The sequence below is a fragment of the Patagioenas fasciata genome, chromosome W (assembly GCF_037038585.1).
Source record: "Patagioenas fasciata isolate bPatFas1 chromosome W, bPatFas1.hap1, whole genome shotgun sequence".
NCBI lineage: Eukaryota > Metazoa > Chordata > Aves > Columbiformes > Columbidae > Patagioenas > Patagioenas fasciata.
The window spans coordinates 63,128,393-63,145,965 of NC_092559.1; the positions used below are offsets into that span (position 1 = coordinate 63,128,393).

Consider the following 17,573-nt stretch of genomic DNA (forward strand, 5'->3'; position numbering starts at 1 on the left):
TAAAAAAATGCCTATTTCACAATCTTAAAAATCAGATGGTGTCCTTCAGAGACTATCTGATAAATATACCAGCAGTGGAAAAAAATGAAGGCATTAGAAAACTAGTCAGATCAATTTAAGCCTACATAAACACCAGAAAAATAGCCTAATTCAGAAATAGGACAGTGTGAAACATCACAACTTTTCACAATCTTCGTGAAAAGTCAAAAGGAGATCTGTATACATAAAATCTTGCCAATACACCATTCTACTTTTAGACTACAGATAACCTGTTGCTTTTTTCCATGCGAGCCACAGAACCTGACACATCAATGTGATGTTCACAGAGTTCGTTTTGTTGTCGGACCGGGCTGGTTTTATAGCAAAGTTGCCCTGTCCACGCGCCTTACAACAATGTGATTGGTTGTAACTCGTGTTATACAATAACATGATAGGCTGCATGCACTGTCCACGCGCTCTGCACGCATGTGTCCGGTGATTGCTCACTCATTATTACCTTCTAATGGTGCTCCTTCACTTTCTTTTGTCTCTGGCTTCACCTCTCAGCCAGGTTGGTGACAATCCCATCCCCCCAGGGCAGGGGGGGGCTCTGCCACTACATCTCCCCCTCTTTTATTTAATATAATATTAACAATACGCCGTATCATGCTTTAAAGACAGTGTGAAATACAGGGTAAGAACATTAAGGCTAATACAATTACAATTAACAAGAACAGACCTGTTTTCAATATTCCTTTTAACCAAACAAGGCATCCACCCCAAAAAACCCAATATCTTCTGTTATTTTCTTGTTCTGCAAATCTTCTATCTTTTTATCTTTTAAGTTCAAACATCACATACAATCAAACTCTTCATAACTGTGAACATGTCCAATAACAAAAAATTAATTGCTGCTCTGTTTTACAAAGTGGTATTCTCAACATTGGCTACATCTGTTGTTAGCTAGCCAAGGTCTCACCCACTTTGCTGGGATCCACGAATTTTTGTGATTACCTGTAGAAACACAAGCATATCCCCTTCCCCAGGTTATTAGTGACATAGGACCTTCCCATTGTTGTGTTGTTGGATTAAACACACTAACCTTAGGCACATTTTCGGAAAAATCTTTGACATTTTTGATATGGTGCATAACAACAGGTTCCATTTCAGTCTCACTTTTAGGATTGAGTCAGTTCAGCACATACAATGCCTTCATCAATACCTCTTCTGGACTCACACCAATTCCCCTTGTTTTTTCAAAACAGACAAAAGATTTTTCAATGTACGGTGTGCATGCTCAATAATTGCTTGGCCAGTAGAATTATAAGGGACTCCAAACAGCTGTTGTACCTTCCACTGTATGAGGAAGGTTGCAAGTCTGTCAGAGTGGTATGCAGGACCATTATCTGTTTTGGTTTGTGTAGGGACACACATGACAGCAAAAGCCTGTAATAAATGATGTTTTACCGCCTTTGCATTTGCTGAGGTCAAAGCTGTAGCCCACAGCAGTCCTGAACAGGTATCTATGGAGACATGAATGTACTTTTGTCAGCCAAATGGTGGAAATTCAGTAATATCAGTTTGCCATAACTGACCTGGCTGCAAGCCCCGAGGATTCACTCCCTTTTGTTGGAGAGGCACTATGCGGGCACAATCAGGACAAGCTGCAATACTGGATCGAGCTTGTTCCTTGGTAAGTGCAAACTGTTTTCGGAGTGCTGCTGAGGATTGATGAAAGAATTCGTGAGCTTGTCTGGCTTGTTCAAAAGGGGATATATCTGTTACTGCCACAAGTTTGTCTATAATGCTGTTTCCTTCTACTAGACCACCTGGTATGTTAGTATGGCTTTTTATATGCATGATAAATACTGGTGCTGTCCTATAATCTAATACGTTCCACAAATCTAACAATACTTCAAACAACAAGGAATTGGAAACTCGCTGCAAAAGCGCTCTATGTATTCTTTGTACAATTCCCACAACATAAAGAGAATCTGTTACCAGATTAACTGGACAGTTATGCCATTTTTGTAATGCTGCTAAGCATATTGAGGGCAGTTTCTTTTAATACGTCCTGTCTGTCTGCAAGTAAAACATGCTAGGCCACAAGAAGAAGGGCTTCGGCGTTTCATTGCAGGCTTAAGTGCTGCAGCCAAGGCCGCAGCGTGGGCTTGAACATGTATTTTTGCTTTTTCTACCTCCTGTTGCATCACCGGTACCCGTGTGCAAGCTTCCACCATCTCTGCTAGAGAAGTAGTTTTTCCCAAACCGGCTAATATCTGTTGGCATTGGGTGTTTGCATTCATCATAGCCAAATCTTTCCCCACAGCAGCTTTTGCCTCTGGAGTCAAGTTAGAAGAGGCATCTATAGCTTCTTTCAAACGATCCACAAACTTCATATATGGTTCCCCAGGATCCCACTTTATTGTAGAATAGGGTGGCACAGGGTTACCTATATTTGGCAATTCTTTCACTGCCGCCAGAGCAAGCCCTTGCGTTTGCTGCAAAATCCTTGGATGAAGTGCTGCCTGAGTGGCACCATCCGCATATTGCCCACGAACCAGTAACTGGTCCATGCTAGCTAACCGCAATGGATCATCAGCTGGTAAACGAACATTTTCTAATACTGCCAATTCCACCTTCCCCTGCCACTTGTCCAAGAACAGCAAATACCCCGTTGAAGGAAGCAATAATTCCATCAATGCCCTAATATCTGTTGGAGTTAGTACTTGCCCCTTGAAAAATGAATTGATTAGCTGCATCACATGCTTATTATCCATACCATATTGCATAACTGCACTTTGCAATTGCTTAACCGTTTTCCAATCAAAGGGCGACCACCGCCTTTGTCCTCTGTTATCTATGTGCACTGGCATTGCTGTAATACTACCAGGTAACATGATCCCTTCAATGGTCGCATCTCTGATTACCCCTTGCCAACGTTGCCCTGCATTATAAGAATGATCTCGAGGAATATCTCTACCTTGATGCACAGGGGTAGCACCCAAATTATCATTATTATCACTGCTATACAATTCCCTTGTGTTTCCCTGTGGATCAGTAAGTCGACGCATATTTGCAAACCGATCTGCTAACCCAGTCTCCAGCCCTTTTCCATATCACACTCTCAAATATTCATCTGCTTCTCTTACAGACCACATCCCATCTTCAACACATTGTCTAGCCCATGTTTGTATTCCCTTCATTTTAATACGGAGCTCCTCGGGAGTGAGGTCTAATTCCGTCCCCTCCCTTTCCTGTTTTCCCCGTTTTTCACATTCCCTGCCAATTGCCTCCAGCCCGTCCTTAATTGCATCTGACGCCTTTTTATATGCTATTAACCACGAAGTTTTACTGTTACCGCCATCCAGTCGTTTCATAGCTTTTAGAACTCCTTGCATCTGGCTCTCCTGCCGTCTCAGTAAGTCCTTCAGGCTCTGCACGTGGCTCTCCTCCTGGAAGTCAGGGCGATTCTGCGGTGCTCCGTCCTAGTGTTCCATCGGGTCCTTCGGCAAAGGCACGTCGGCTGGATTAACTTGTCCTGGCTTGTTGAAACTTGCCGGTTGCTGCCATTCGTCGTCGGAGCCAGGCAATGGCTCAACGGGTGCAGAGGGTATAATTTGCTCTCTGCCCCAGAACTCCAGATCTGATACGGGACATACCAGCGGTGTTGATTCTTCGGAGTTCTTGGAGGGGGGGCAGCTCGCGGCGAGCGGCTCCGAGGGGACGGCGCACAGCTCCGGCTCCTCTGAGGCTTCCTGCATTAGCTGCCTGACCTCCCGCCAGGGTCCGGCGAGATCGCAAGCCTCGCGGCTCCCCCGTGTGACCGCTTCCCATAGTTCGGTCCCTATGTCCTCCCATGTACCGGGAGAAAAAAATTCGTCCGTCGAACGGACACACCCCTTACGCAGGGCGAATCGGAGCAGACGCTTTAACGCGTCTTTTTCCAAATACCTTCCTGTTCGTGCAGCCAGCTGCAGAATACTTTTCATTATTATTTTCTCTTCCACGGATGCCGTGTTTCCCATGCCACCTGCTTCCTCGTAGGCCTACTTTCCGCTATTCTTAAAGCGCTGGGCTGGTGCCGCCCACCAGGTGGCGTCCTCGCGTCTTCACTTCCGGCGATCTTGCTTCGATACGAAGTATCACGTCGGGGTCATCAAAATGTTGCTTTTTCCATGCGAGCCACAGAACCTGACACACCAATGTGATGTTCACAGAGTTCGCTTTATTGTCGGACCGGACTAGGCTTTATAGCAAAGCTGCCCTGTCCATGCACCTTACAACAATGTGATTGGTTGTAACTCGTGTTATACAATAACATGATAGGCTGCATGTACTGTCCACCCACTCTGCACGCATGTGTTCAGCGATTGCTCACTCATTATTACCTTCTAATGGTGCTCCTTTAGTTTCTTTTGTCTCTGGCTTCACCTCTCAGCCAGGCTGGTGACAACCCCATCCCCCCAGGGCGGGGGGGGGCTCTGCCACTACAATAACAAAAAATTAATTATTGAGTACAAGATAATCTAAAAGTTTATTTCAAAGTTGTAGACATCCAGGTAGAGCTAACACAATCTTGTAACAGCTAGAAGAAACACAGAGCAAAAGAATTAACAGCACACACATCCTACAAAAACAAAGTATCACCCAAACCAGACTGATAGAGACACAGAATACCAACATGCATCTTAGACTTGTTCATGTCTCAATTTCCCATAAGAGCAACTTCTTTGCCTTAAATATTATATGCTTATTTTATTCATAAAATTAAAACCAGTCAGACCAATAAAGCTTTTATCTTCTCACAAAACGTTAGTGATACGGCATTTTTCACAACCTTTATGATCATACTTAAGTTACTTGTTCCTTCAACTATTTGTAATATCTAAACTAACTCTCTCCTTTCATATTACACTTCCTACCATATGTGGACAGTTGACCCTGGCTGGATACCAGGTGCCCATCAAGTTGCTTTATCACTCCCCCTCCTCTGCTGGCCAGGGGGAGAAAATATAATGAAAGGCTCATGAGTGGAGATAAGGACAGGGAGAGATCACTCACCAATTACTGTCACAGGCAAAACGGACTTGACTTGGGGAAATTAATTTAATTTATTGCCAATCAAAAGTCAGAGTAATGAGAAATAAAAACTAAAACTTAAAACACCTTCCCCTTACCCCTCCCTTTTTCCCAGGCACAACTTTACTCCCAAATTCTCTACCTCTCCCGGAGTGGTACAGGAAGACAGGTAATGGGGGTTGCAGTCAGTTCATCACGTTGTCTCTGCCACTCCTTCCTCCTCACTCTCTTCCCCTGCTCCAGTATAGAGGCCCTCCCATGGAAGACAGTCCTCCACGAACTTCTCTAATAGGGGTCCTTCCCACGGTAAGTGTGGGCCCTTTCCACTTGTCCTTTCCACAGGGTGCAGTTCTGGGCTCTTCTTTCCACAGGTCCACAGGTCCTGCCAGGAGCCTGATCCAGCATGGCCTTCCCATGGGGTCACAGCCTCCTTTGGGTGCATGCACCTGCTCTGGTATGGGGTCCTCCACAGGTTGCAGGTGGATATCTGCTCCACTGTTAACCTCCATGGGCTGCAGGGGGACAGCCTGCCTCACCATGGTCTTCACCATGGGCTGCAGGGGAATCTTTGCTTTGGCGCCTGGAGGACCTCCTCCTCCTTCTTCACTGACCTTGGTGTCTGCAGAGTTTTTGCTCTCAGATATTCTCACTCCTCTCTTCCAGCTACTGTTGTGCAGCAGCTTTTTCCCCTTCTTAAATATGTTATCACAGAGGCACTACTACCATCACTGATTGGCTCAGCTTTGATCAGCAGTGGGTCTGCCCTGGAGCTGGCATTGGCTCTATTGGACATGGGGGAAGCTTCTATCAGCTTCTCAGAGAAGCCACACTTGTAGGCCCCCCCCTTCCATTTGCCATGCAAACACAGTACACCCTACAAATAACTACAATTCACTGACAGGACTCCCTATACATTGCCTTGAAAAAATGCTTTTCTGTACTCCCTATAGTGACAGAAGCCAGCAATCTAACAGAGAAACCTCTCTGCCTATATAGAATCACAGAATCGTTTTGGTTGGAAAACGCTTCTAAGATCAACAAGTCCAACCATTAACCTCACACTGCCAAGTCCACCTCTAAAACATGTCCCTAAGAACCTTATCTACATGTCTTTTAAACACCTCCAGGGATGGTAACTCAACCACTTCCCTGGACAGCCTGTTCCAATGCCCGACAACACTTTGAAGATGTTTTTGCTAATATCCAACCTAAACTTCCCCTGGTGCAACTTGAGGCCACTTCCTCTCATCCAGTCACTTGTTACTTGGGAAAAGAGACCAACACCCTCCATGCTACAACCACCTTTTAGGTAGTTGTAGACAGTGATAAGGTCTCCTCTCAGCCTCCTTTTCTCAAGGTTTAACAACCCCAGTTCCCTCAGACACTCCTCATAAGACTTGTTCTCTAGACCCTTCACCAATTCTGTATCTCTTCTTTGAACTCGCTCCAGCACCTCCATGTCTTTCCTATAGTGAGGGGCCCAAAACTGAACAAAGTATTCAAGGTGGGGTCTCACCAGCACCGAATACAGTGGCACAATCAGTTGTCTAGTCCTGCTGGCCACACTATTTATGATACAAGCCAGGATGCTGTTGGCCTTTTTGGCCACCCGGGCACACTGCTGGCTGTCAACCAACACCCCCAGGTCCTTTTCTGCCAGGTAGCTTTCAAGCCACTCTTCCACAAGCCTGTAGCAATGCATGGGGTTGTTGTGACCCAAATGCAGGACCCAGTACTTGGCCTTGTTAAACCTCGTACAATTGGCCTCAGCCCGTTGATCCAGCCAGTCAGGTTCCCTCTGTATGGCCTTCCTACCCTCCAGCAGATCAACACTCCCACCCAACTTGGTGTCATCTACAAACTTATTGAGGGTGCACTCGATCCCCTTGTCCAGATCATTGGTAAAGATATTAAACAGAACTGGCACCAGTACTGAGACCTGGGGAACATAACTCGTGACCAGCCGCCAAATGGATTTGATTCCATTCACTCCACCTCTTTGGGTTCGGCCATCCAGGCAATTTTTTACCTTCCTTTCATAAACTCATGCTCATTGGGCCTGATTGCTTGGTTGTCCTGTATGTGCTGCATGATGGCAGTCAAGATGATCTGCTCCATAAACTTCCCTGGCACAGAGGTCAGACTGACAGGCCTGTATTTCTCTGGATCCTCCTTATGGCTCTTCTCGTAGATGGGTGTCACATTTGCTAACCTCCAGTCAACTAGGACCTCCCTGGTTAGCCAGGACTGCTGATAAATGATGGAAAGTGTCTTGGTGAGCACCTCCACCAGCTCCCTCAGAACCCTTGAGTGGATCCCATCTGGCCCTGCATGTCTAAGTGATGTAGCAGGTTGCTAACCATTTCCCCTTGGATTATTTGGGCTTCATTCTGCTCCCCATGCCTGTCTTAGGGATCAGAGGGCTGTGTACCTGGAGCACAACTGGGCTTACTATTAAAGACTGAGGCAAAGAAGGCATTAAGCACCTCAGCCTTTTCCTCATCCTCTGTCACTGTGTTTCCCCCAACATCCACCAGAGGATGGAGATTCTCCTTAGCCCTCTTTTTGTTGCTTGTGTATTTATAGAAATACTTTTGTTGCCTTTTATGGCAGTAGCCAAATTCATCTCTAGTTAGGCTTTGGCCCTTCTAATTTTCTCCTTGCATAACTTCACGGCATCCTTGTAGTCCTCCTAAGTTGCCTGCCCCTTCCTCCAAAGGTCATAAAGTCTCCTTTTATTCCTGAGTTCCAGCCAAAGCTCTCTGTTTACATGACACCAACCTCTTTCAGGTGGACAACCTCCACTCTATCTGCTGGGGAAGCAGGTTTTTTTGCTCGTCAGCCTGAATTCACACGTATTAAACACCATTAAACAGTAAAAATGCTGTTATGAAGCAGTTTCATTATCTTCTGTCCTTTCCTTCATGTGCCTGTTTAATATACCATTTTGAATATGTGTTCCCCCTGTGCTCTGACACATCTCTGTAAGTCAGATTTGAAACATGACTTTGTGCACGGCAGTGTCTGGGTTTGGTCTGTGGGTGGCGAGTTGGGCAGCAACCAGCAGTACGGCTGCTGCTGCTCGCTGCATTTTTTTCCCCGCTTCACACATTCCCCTGCCTGCTGCATCTCACACCTCGCTCATCTCCAACCCCTCACCAGGCAGTCAGGTATTACTAGAATGTAGGATCAAGGTATGATCTTACTACAGGTAAGTTAAAATACCAGATGATTTGGTAGACTTGGGGAAAAAGAGTTCGTTGCATTTTTGAAACATAATGCGGGTTTTACCTTGCACTATAAATAAAATCTGGAATCCCTAAATTCAGAGAAGCATGCATGATTTTTCTCCATTCAACTTCTAACAACACCCTGTTAACTGGGCTGAGGTGTGTTTTAAACAGCAAATACTCAGAAAATATTTCCTCTATTATCAGTACTTCTTTACTCTTAAAATAATATTTTTCTCCTGTCAAGGTTTGATTTCAGGGTGACAATAAACCATGGCAGATGCTTTGTTAACCCCCTCTTCCCCCCCAACCCCCCTTTAGCCCCTCCTCTCCCCTCTTCCCACTAAGCACAGGCGATTGGAAGGCAAAAGAAGGACAGAGAGAAAGAGCTGGAAAAAATTAAAAATGTTTTACTAATGCTACTAATAAAATAGAGAAAATAATACAAAATATACAAAACAAATCTTGAAAGTCCTGCCAAGATCAGCACTGTTCCATCAGCAGCAGAGCCTGCACCCAAAGTCCCGGACTGGACTCTGCAGCCAACCGGAACTGGATTCAGTCTGTCACTAGGCCTCAGTTTGCAGGGACAACTCACAAGGTCCTCTTCTAATGTTGGCCATGGAGAAAAGGGACGAGATCCCTGTTATCTCCCACTTTTATATGAAGTATCACGTGAATAGGATGGAATACTCAGTTGGTCAGTTTCAGTTACCTGTTTCAGTTTGCCCCTCTCGCAGGATGTGCATCCTTATCAGCGACCTTGCATTCCATTGTTGTGTCTACCAAAACATGTATCTGGCTTTCAGAAAAGTGCATCTAATATGAAGGCTTTAGCTGACAGGAAAATTCACTAAAAGAGAAACTTGTTTTTAACAAAACCAGGACATTCCACCCCTTATACCATTCACGGCATATTTAGACCTTACCAATACAACCTAATTAATCACTACTACTACTACTATATATATACACACATATGTACATATATACACAGGTGTAATTTATCATTCTCTTAGTCCATGGGCCATCCTTTTGAAAAGTTCACTAAGTTCATTTATCACAACAGTCTCCCAGGGCAGGAAAAAATGGTACATCTAGTGCATCTCATGACTACTGTATGTGGGTTAAAGACATCAACTTCAAAGAAGTTGTCAGGTGCCACTCAAAGAAGCTAGCTCTGGTTTCATCATCACTGTCTTGATCTGAAAGACACTTATTAAACACTGTTAGTATGGCAATTACCATCATGCAGTTCAGTATTGAATATTCTCACCTAAAATCAAATCCCCTTGAGGTACACATCGAACTTCTCCATCCTTAAGAATCACCCACTAAGTGCTGCCAGGTCCTCGGGCAAATACAATCCCATGAATGGGATTGCCTTTGCCTGAGGCAGGAGCAGCCCAGACTGCCTTTCCTAACATATTTTTCATGTGTACTACAGGAACTTTATCTCCTTCTACAGTACATAGAATTTCTGATTGGGCAGGCCCGGTTCGATTGGTTGATCCCCTAGTGTTGACCAACCAAGTGGCTTTTGCTGAATGTGAATCCCAATTTTTAAAGGTTCCACCACACAGTGCCTTTAGTGTAGTTTTTAACAAACCATTGTACCTTTCAATTTTCCCAGAGGCTGGTGCATGATATGGAATACGATATACCCACTCAATACCATGTTCTTTGGCCCAATTGTCTATAAGACTGGTTTTGAAATGAGTGCCATTGTCTGACTCGATTCTTTCTGGTGTACAGTGTCGCCAAAGGACTTGGTTTTCAAGGCCCAAGATAGTATTCCGGGCTGCAGCATGGGGTACGGCATATGTTTCCAACCATCCGGTGGTTGCTTCCACCATTGTAAGTACATAACGCTTACCTTGACGTATTTGTAGAAGTATAATATAATCAATCTGCCAAGCTTCTCCATACTTACACTTGAACCATCACCCCCAACACCATTACAGGCTTTAACTGTTTAGCTTCTTTGATTATGGCACAAGTTTCACATTCATGAATAACCTGTGAAATAGTGTCCATAGTAAAGTCCACCCCTCAATCGCAAGCCCATTTGTATGTTGCATCTCTACCTTGATGCCCTGAAGCATCATGGGCCCACCGAACTAGGAAAAGTTCACCTTTATGTTGCCAGTCCAAGTCCACCTCAGTTACTTGAATCTTAGCAGCTTGATCCATTTGCTGGTTGTTTTGATGTTCCTCAGTGGCTCGACTTTTAGGCACATGAGTGTCTACATGACGAACTTTCACAGGCAGGCTCTCTAGCCAAGCAGCAATGTCTTGCCACAGTGTGGCAGCCCAAATGGGTTTACCTCTGCGCTGCCAGTTGCTTTTCTTCCATTGCTGTAGCCACCCCCACAAGGCATTTGCTACCATCCATGAGTCAGTATAGAGATAAAGTATTGGCCACTTTTCTCGTTCAGCAATGTCCAAAGCCAGCTGGATGGCTTTCACTTCTGCAAACTGACTGGATTCACCTTGTCCTTCAGTGGCTTCTGTAACTTGTCGTGTGGGACTCCACACAGCAGCTTTCTACCTTCGATGTTTTCCTACAAGACAACAGGATCCATCTGTGCACAGTGCATACTGCTTTTCATTCTCTGAAAGTTTATTATATGGTGGTGCTTCTTCAGCACAGGTTACTTCCTCCTCATCTGGCGACATCCCAAAGTCTTTACTTTCTGGCCAGTCTGTAATCACTTCTAGGAACCCTGGGCGATTGGGACTCCTAATTCGAGCTCGTTGTGTGATCAATGCAATCCACTTTCTCCATGTAGCACTGGTTGCATGATGCGTAGAGGGAAACTTCCCTTTGAACATCCAGCTCAGCAATGGCAGTCAACGTGCCAGGAGAAGCTGTGCTTCAGTACTGATCACTTCTGAAGCAGCTCGAACTCCTTCATATGCTGCAAGTATCTCTTTTTCAGTTGGAGTACAGTTGGCCTCAGATCCTTTGTATTCTCGACTCCAAAAACCTAAGGGTCGACCTCGGGTTTCTCCTGGTGCTTTCTGCCAGAGGCTCCAGCTAAGTCCATTATCTCTGGCTGCACGTTTTTAACATCTAGTCCAGTCCAAACCGGCCCAAGGGCCACCGCATGAGTTATCTCACACTTAATTTGTTCCAAAGCTTATCGTTGTTCAAGACCCCACTCATAATGGTTCTTTTTCCGAGTCACTCGATAGAGAGGGCTCACAATGTGGCTGTAGTCAGGAATATGCATTCTCCAAAAACCTACAACGCCCAAGAAAGTCTGTGTCTCCTTTTTATTAGTAGGTGGAGACATTGCTGCAATTTTGTTGATCCCATCCATTGGGATCTGACGACGGCCATCTTGCCATTTTATTCCTAAAAATTGGATCTCTCATGCAGGTCCCTTGACCTTGCTTCGTTTTATGGCAAAACCAGCATCCAAAAGAATCTGAATAATTCTCTCACCTTTCTCGAAGACTTCTTTCACTGTGTCGCCCCATATGATGATGTCATCAATATATTGCAAGTGTTCTGGAGCTTTACCTTGTTCCAGTGTGGTCTGAATCTGTGTTTCTACCCCTGGGGCAAGCGATTCCACGTGTACTGGATGCCCCTCCAGGTGAAAGCAAATTGCGGTCTGCACTCTGCTGCTACAGGAATAGAGAAAAATGCATTAGCAATGTCAGTTGTAGCATACCACTTGGCTACCGTTGACTCCAGTTCAAATTGCAGTTCTAGCATGTCAGGCACAGCAGCACTCAGTGGTGGTGTAACTTCATTCAGGCCACGATAATCTACAGTTAGTCTCCACTCGTCATTAGACTTACGCACTGGCCAGATTGGGCTGTTAAAAGGTGAGCAAGTCTTACTGATCACACCCTGGCTTTCCAATTGACGGATCAGCTTCTGGATAGGAATCAAAGAGTCTTGACTGGTGCAATATTGCCGGCGATGCACCGTCATAGTATCTGCTGTGAGAAAGAGGGGCGTTTCTTCATTAACAGTGCTGAGTCCTTTATCGTTCCAACATGGCTCCACACCTTCCTGGTCCCCATGGCCCACAGGTGTAGTGGCTAAAAGATTGGCACCAACTGCTACAGCTGACTGACCTCAACATCTTCAGCCTAGCCCAGAAAAACAATACTGAAAAATCTTTTCCACACACAGTGGTGCCAGCAGCAGGATTGTGCCAGAAGATCCATATTTTCTCCTTCAAGGAGTGAGTAATCTGTGAGGTAGGGCACAATCTGAAAAATATTTAATGCCCTCTTCTGCAGAAAAGAATGCTTCTTTCAACAAACAAAACCAAACATAGCAAAAATTTTCTCTGTGTTCTGTTGGCATAGGAGGAGTCCATGCAAGGATGTGAAAAACTGAAATTTAGGACTTACTGGAGCTGGATGGAGCTGGTTAAATAAACATGACAATTCTTCAGTTGTGATGTGGGAAACAGCTTTAGATGTTTTTTCTAGAATGACCAAACTGGAAGAAAAATACTGAAATTAACAGCATCAGCAGCTGAAAGCATAACTACGTTCTGGAGCATGTGTAATCCTCAAATTATTTTACATCATTAAAAAAACATGCATTGCCAAACACTAAACCCCTCTAGACTAGACATATTATGCATTATGCATTTTTTTGCCATTAAAAAAAATATTTATAATTAGGGAAAGGAATCCAAGAGGAAAACTTGCAGCCATTAATACTGCTCTCTTAATGCATTCTGGAATTTCCTTTAAAACCTAGGCAAACTACAACTGGAGGTCAGCAATGTATGACAAGAGCTTATACATATGCTTAAGCACAAACTTGCTTGTTTTTATGAAGTGCCTCTAAATGAAATGTCGAATGATTAGTGAAACAATTAACCTTAAAATAACAGAGGGGAAATTTTAGCTTATTTTAGGATAATCAAAGAACCTTCCCAAAGCACACATAAAAAAAGTCAATATGCTTTATTTTAAAAAGCAAATGATCATTTGTTCTAAAATGTAATTTTAAATTTGTTCAATGTCTACTTAATTCTGCAAGACTTAGTTTAGTAAGCCTTCGGAAAAAAGTGGTTTGAGTTTGCACAGTTTTACGAACAGCATTACTATCAATAACGTACCACATTTCATCTAAAATTTTCTCAAAACACTTCTCCATAGCCTACACGCCTTATATTTGAATCTACATGAGCAAGATTCTGAGCCGGAGCCGAGATTCATTGATATCAATTCCCATTTTAAGTGCAGTGAAGCTGGGGAAAACTGAGGCACAAGTGCAGTGAATAAAGACATTAAGGTATACTCTCCATATTCTTGGAACTCCTGCCATATGGGGATAGACAACCTTTCTGCCTGGGAAAGGTAGGGACCATCAGTCACTTTTGACAGTTTGGTGCACCACCTACCTGGGACACAACCTGAGCAAAACAGTACCAGAACTATATGATCTAGAGAGTTCTGGATGCTGCCAGAATATTACCTCATCCTGAGAGTGGCTACAGGGGAAAAATACTGACTAAAGTCAACAATCTCACAATCCTATAAATAGCAATCCTAAAATGAGTCTCTTTGAACTCTCCTAGATTGTGGTGGGCTGTGACTCAGTATCTCCCTCTGAGGTGGGACACCCATCAGAGACATCTTGCAACAAAACAAAGCCATAGGCGAAGACAGATTTCTCAAGTTTCAAGAAATCACCCATTGAGGAATACCAATGCATTTAAGTGAGTAATTTGGTTAAGTGGAGAGGGAAACTTCATAGGTATACCCCCACATATATTCCACAGACATATGCACAAAGCTATAGGTTAGTGTGTGTGAACATATTCAAATATCCATGGATTAATGTGTACAAGTATGTGTGTGTTTATAGATTTGTATACAAGCTTTTAATCATATACCTGTGTGTGTGTCTATATGTAAGTGATTTGACTTTCTCTTTTGTAAGTAGTGTGACCCTTGACATTATTGAATCTGTAATCAAGTCACCGTTTTAATTATAACAAATCTCATTAAATTATTTTAAATAATTTTGTTAATCAGCTGTCGACTAAGCATTATTAGAAATCATGTATTAAAGTTGTGATCTACCTTAATAAACCCTAAACTGATAATAGATCAAAGCTGTGTAATGTTCAATTCTTTGACACTCCCTCATGGAGAAGGATAGTTAGGGTCAGAAAACACTGCTCCTTAAAGAAACTCCTAAGTTTGACAAATAAAATCTTATAGCAATTAAAAAACAATGAGGTTTATTTTTTATTATTTCATTGCCCATTGCAAAAAATCCCAAACAGAATAAAATACTACAATCCTATAAATCTAAGATCATAAATTACAGTACTCTGCTAACATCTAGGTTAACACTGACTGACTGCAGGATTATTAATGTTAGACAGAATTATTTGTTCTCCCATTTACCCAGTTGCAAAGCTCATTGAAAGATATCACCCAGAGACGCATTCTTCAGTTAAAAATGAAATCACCTTCTAATCTACACAATTCAGAGATGATCCAAAAATAAAACAGTCTTGGCTAGAGATTTCAGAGCCTTGAATTAATTTTGTTGTCATCTGGTGGTTTTAACAACTACACTGATTTAATTAATAGAAAACCAATTAATGATGGCATTAGAATGCAGTGTCAAATGTCACTCAGTTTTAAAGAACTACCAGTGTTAATGGACACGATAAACGTCTAACTAATTTTTTTTAATAATCCCATATATAAGACCTGATTAGACTCACTGTGCATATATCTGCAAGTTGGTGAACACACATATAGGAAGAGCATACAAGGCAAATTTATTTATTTAGATCTACGAGGACTGTAATTGTACCTGTTCATGTTCAGAGTCTCTAAAATGCTCATGCTACTGAAAAATATTTAAATTATCACATTGGCAGTGTGCATTTCAGCTCCAGAGTCCCCGAGAGGAATCTACAAGTTCTGGTGTGCAGCACCTCCAGTACGAATGTTTCCTTGTGCCATGTTACACCACACTGCCCCTTGAAAAAGATGGTAATAGAAGGTAAGAGCAAGATAGCAAAATAAATTACATAAATGCTACAGAATTACCTGTCTATTGCATCTACTGCCACATAATGCCATTAATAAAACAAAAAAAAAAGCCCATACTACTAAATAACCACAAATAAAAATTGTGCTAAATCAGATGGAAACATTCCATTCAAATCTTGTAACCTCATCTAGGTGTTCCTGCTCTGGCAGGGGGATTGGACTAGATGATCTTTCGAGGTCCCTTCCAATCCCTAACATTCTGTGATTCTGTGATTCTTCAGTTTCATTGATGACCATCAGGTCCAGTATCGCATCCCCCCTGGTAGGGCTGTCTATTACCTGGCTGAGTAATTTATCCTCAGTGCACTCCAGGAGTCTCCTGGATTGCCTACAGCTCACCATGCGACTTTTCCAGTAGATATTGGAGTGGTTGAAGTCCTCTAGCAGAACAAGAGCCTGTGAGCATGATGCCTCCTGTAGCTGGAGTAACAAGGCTTTGTCAAGTCTCCCTGATACAGGGAACTGACAATTAACTAATTAACACTTAAAAAACTAATACTTGACACTTAAAGAACTAACCCTACCCCACATCACTAAAGACACTTAGAGAGCTGACCCTTTAACCCACATCACTATTACCTGGCCTTGCTTAACTCTGTGTAACTTATTGTACGAGAAGCAGGACTTCACTGACGCCTTGCAAAAATAATAATCCTTGGCTGCATCCTCGGGTGAACTAGGTAACAGAAACTTGGGCACAGGACAGGAGATATGCCAGTTTTAACCAAGTCAGCAGTCTGAGACCTAACCAACTCATCACACTGGACCAAAGGTGACCATGTACAGAGAAAGAGGACCCAGGTTCACGATCACTGCGCAGCTGCAACCAGGAGGAGCCAGAGGTGGAGACTATGGAAATGGTCTTCCGGAGCTCATTGTAATAAGAACCGCCTTCTCAGGGACAGGTTATGAATATGTATAGGCGTTCCTAAAACTTTCATGAATATGTAACACTTCACTGCATTTAACCAAGTACACAGCTACTGTAATTTTACACATGTATTAGGTGAAATGATTCCCTGTGTGTCCGGCATCGTAAATAAATACATACCTTCCTTATAACCTCAAGGGTTGTAAGGTCATTCCACGCCTCATTTTGGCGAGCCAGCCAGGAGGGCGTTCTGCTTCTTGAACAACTGAGAAGATCTTAGGCGCGCCCCAATGTTTCTTTTCTGAAAGATCTCCATCTCTATTGTTCATTGCAGGAGCCGACAAAAGACCTCCGGCCACGACAGCGGATAAGGTATGTTGTAATAAAATTGCATTTAACTGCATTTGGTGGCGAGCCAGTAAGGCGTGGGGAGACGTCTCACGTGTGACCAGAGTTTCCGCAGTGGGAAAAGGTACCCAGGAAATGGAGAGTTGCTGTCTGTGTGGGGGTCAGCCACAGCCGCTAGCGATCTTGGGGGTAGATCGAGCAACTCCGAGATTAAATCGTGAGACCAACCAGATGTGTCTGTGTGATCTGTGTGAGTGTGTGCTACTTACAGTAATTGCTGTTTATGGTGGTACGCTTTAGCATGTGATCTGTATAAAGCAGAAGATGAGCTTAAAACACCTTGATTTAAGTCACGTGACATATGAGTTAAAATTACAGTGCGCACGATGTAAGAAAGTATATGCAGATATATTTTTCACCCTCCAAAATCATGGACATAATAACAAAATGGGAGCTGGTTCCATTAAAATACTAAAATACCATCTTGTTCTTCTTGGGATGCATCCTTACACATTAGAGTAACTTAGTGGGGAAACCTGATAAAAGAAAGTTTGAAACAATATTATATTCACTTGTGGTTTGAATGTGGGGTTATATCAATTAGTGGCAATTAAATGTTGTTCTGCAGAACTTGGAAAACAGGATGAGACACAGTACTTTAAGATAATTTGCTTTTATTGTTATCTAATAATTTTGGGACCAGGAAAGGATTTAAGCTGTTAAACTCTGATCCGTATTGAATTGATGTGCTAGTCGGAGATATGGAAAAAGAACAAACTAAATGTTATGATGGATGTGAGCTTGGGAGATGATTGTATTTTTAAAGTGGTTTGTAAGTCGCTAGAATATGAACTGAATTGGATCTAGGAAAACAGAAATAATGGACTTATGTTTAATATGTTGTTTTTCTGACATCTGCAAAAGGTAAATGGGACTGAGGAACGTAACTATCGCTGAGCTAATTGGAATTGCATATGAAGTGTATTATGACTGGAATTAAATGG

The 17,573-nt window shown here is 43.1% G+C and overlaps 1 protein-coding gene across 1 annotated transcript in view; it reads right to left on the minus strand.

Annotated features, from left to right (window-relative positions):
* Positions 1–17,573, minus strand: part of LOC136114676 (sorting nexin-18-like) — a 49,514-nt gene that overhangs the window by 2,929 nt on the left and 29,012 nt on the right. The gene's annotated exons all lie outside the window — the stretch shown is intronic.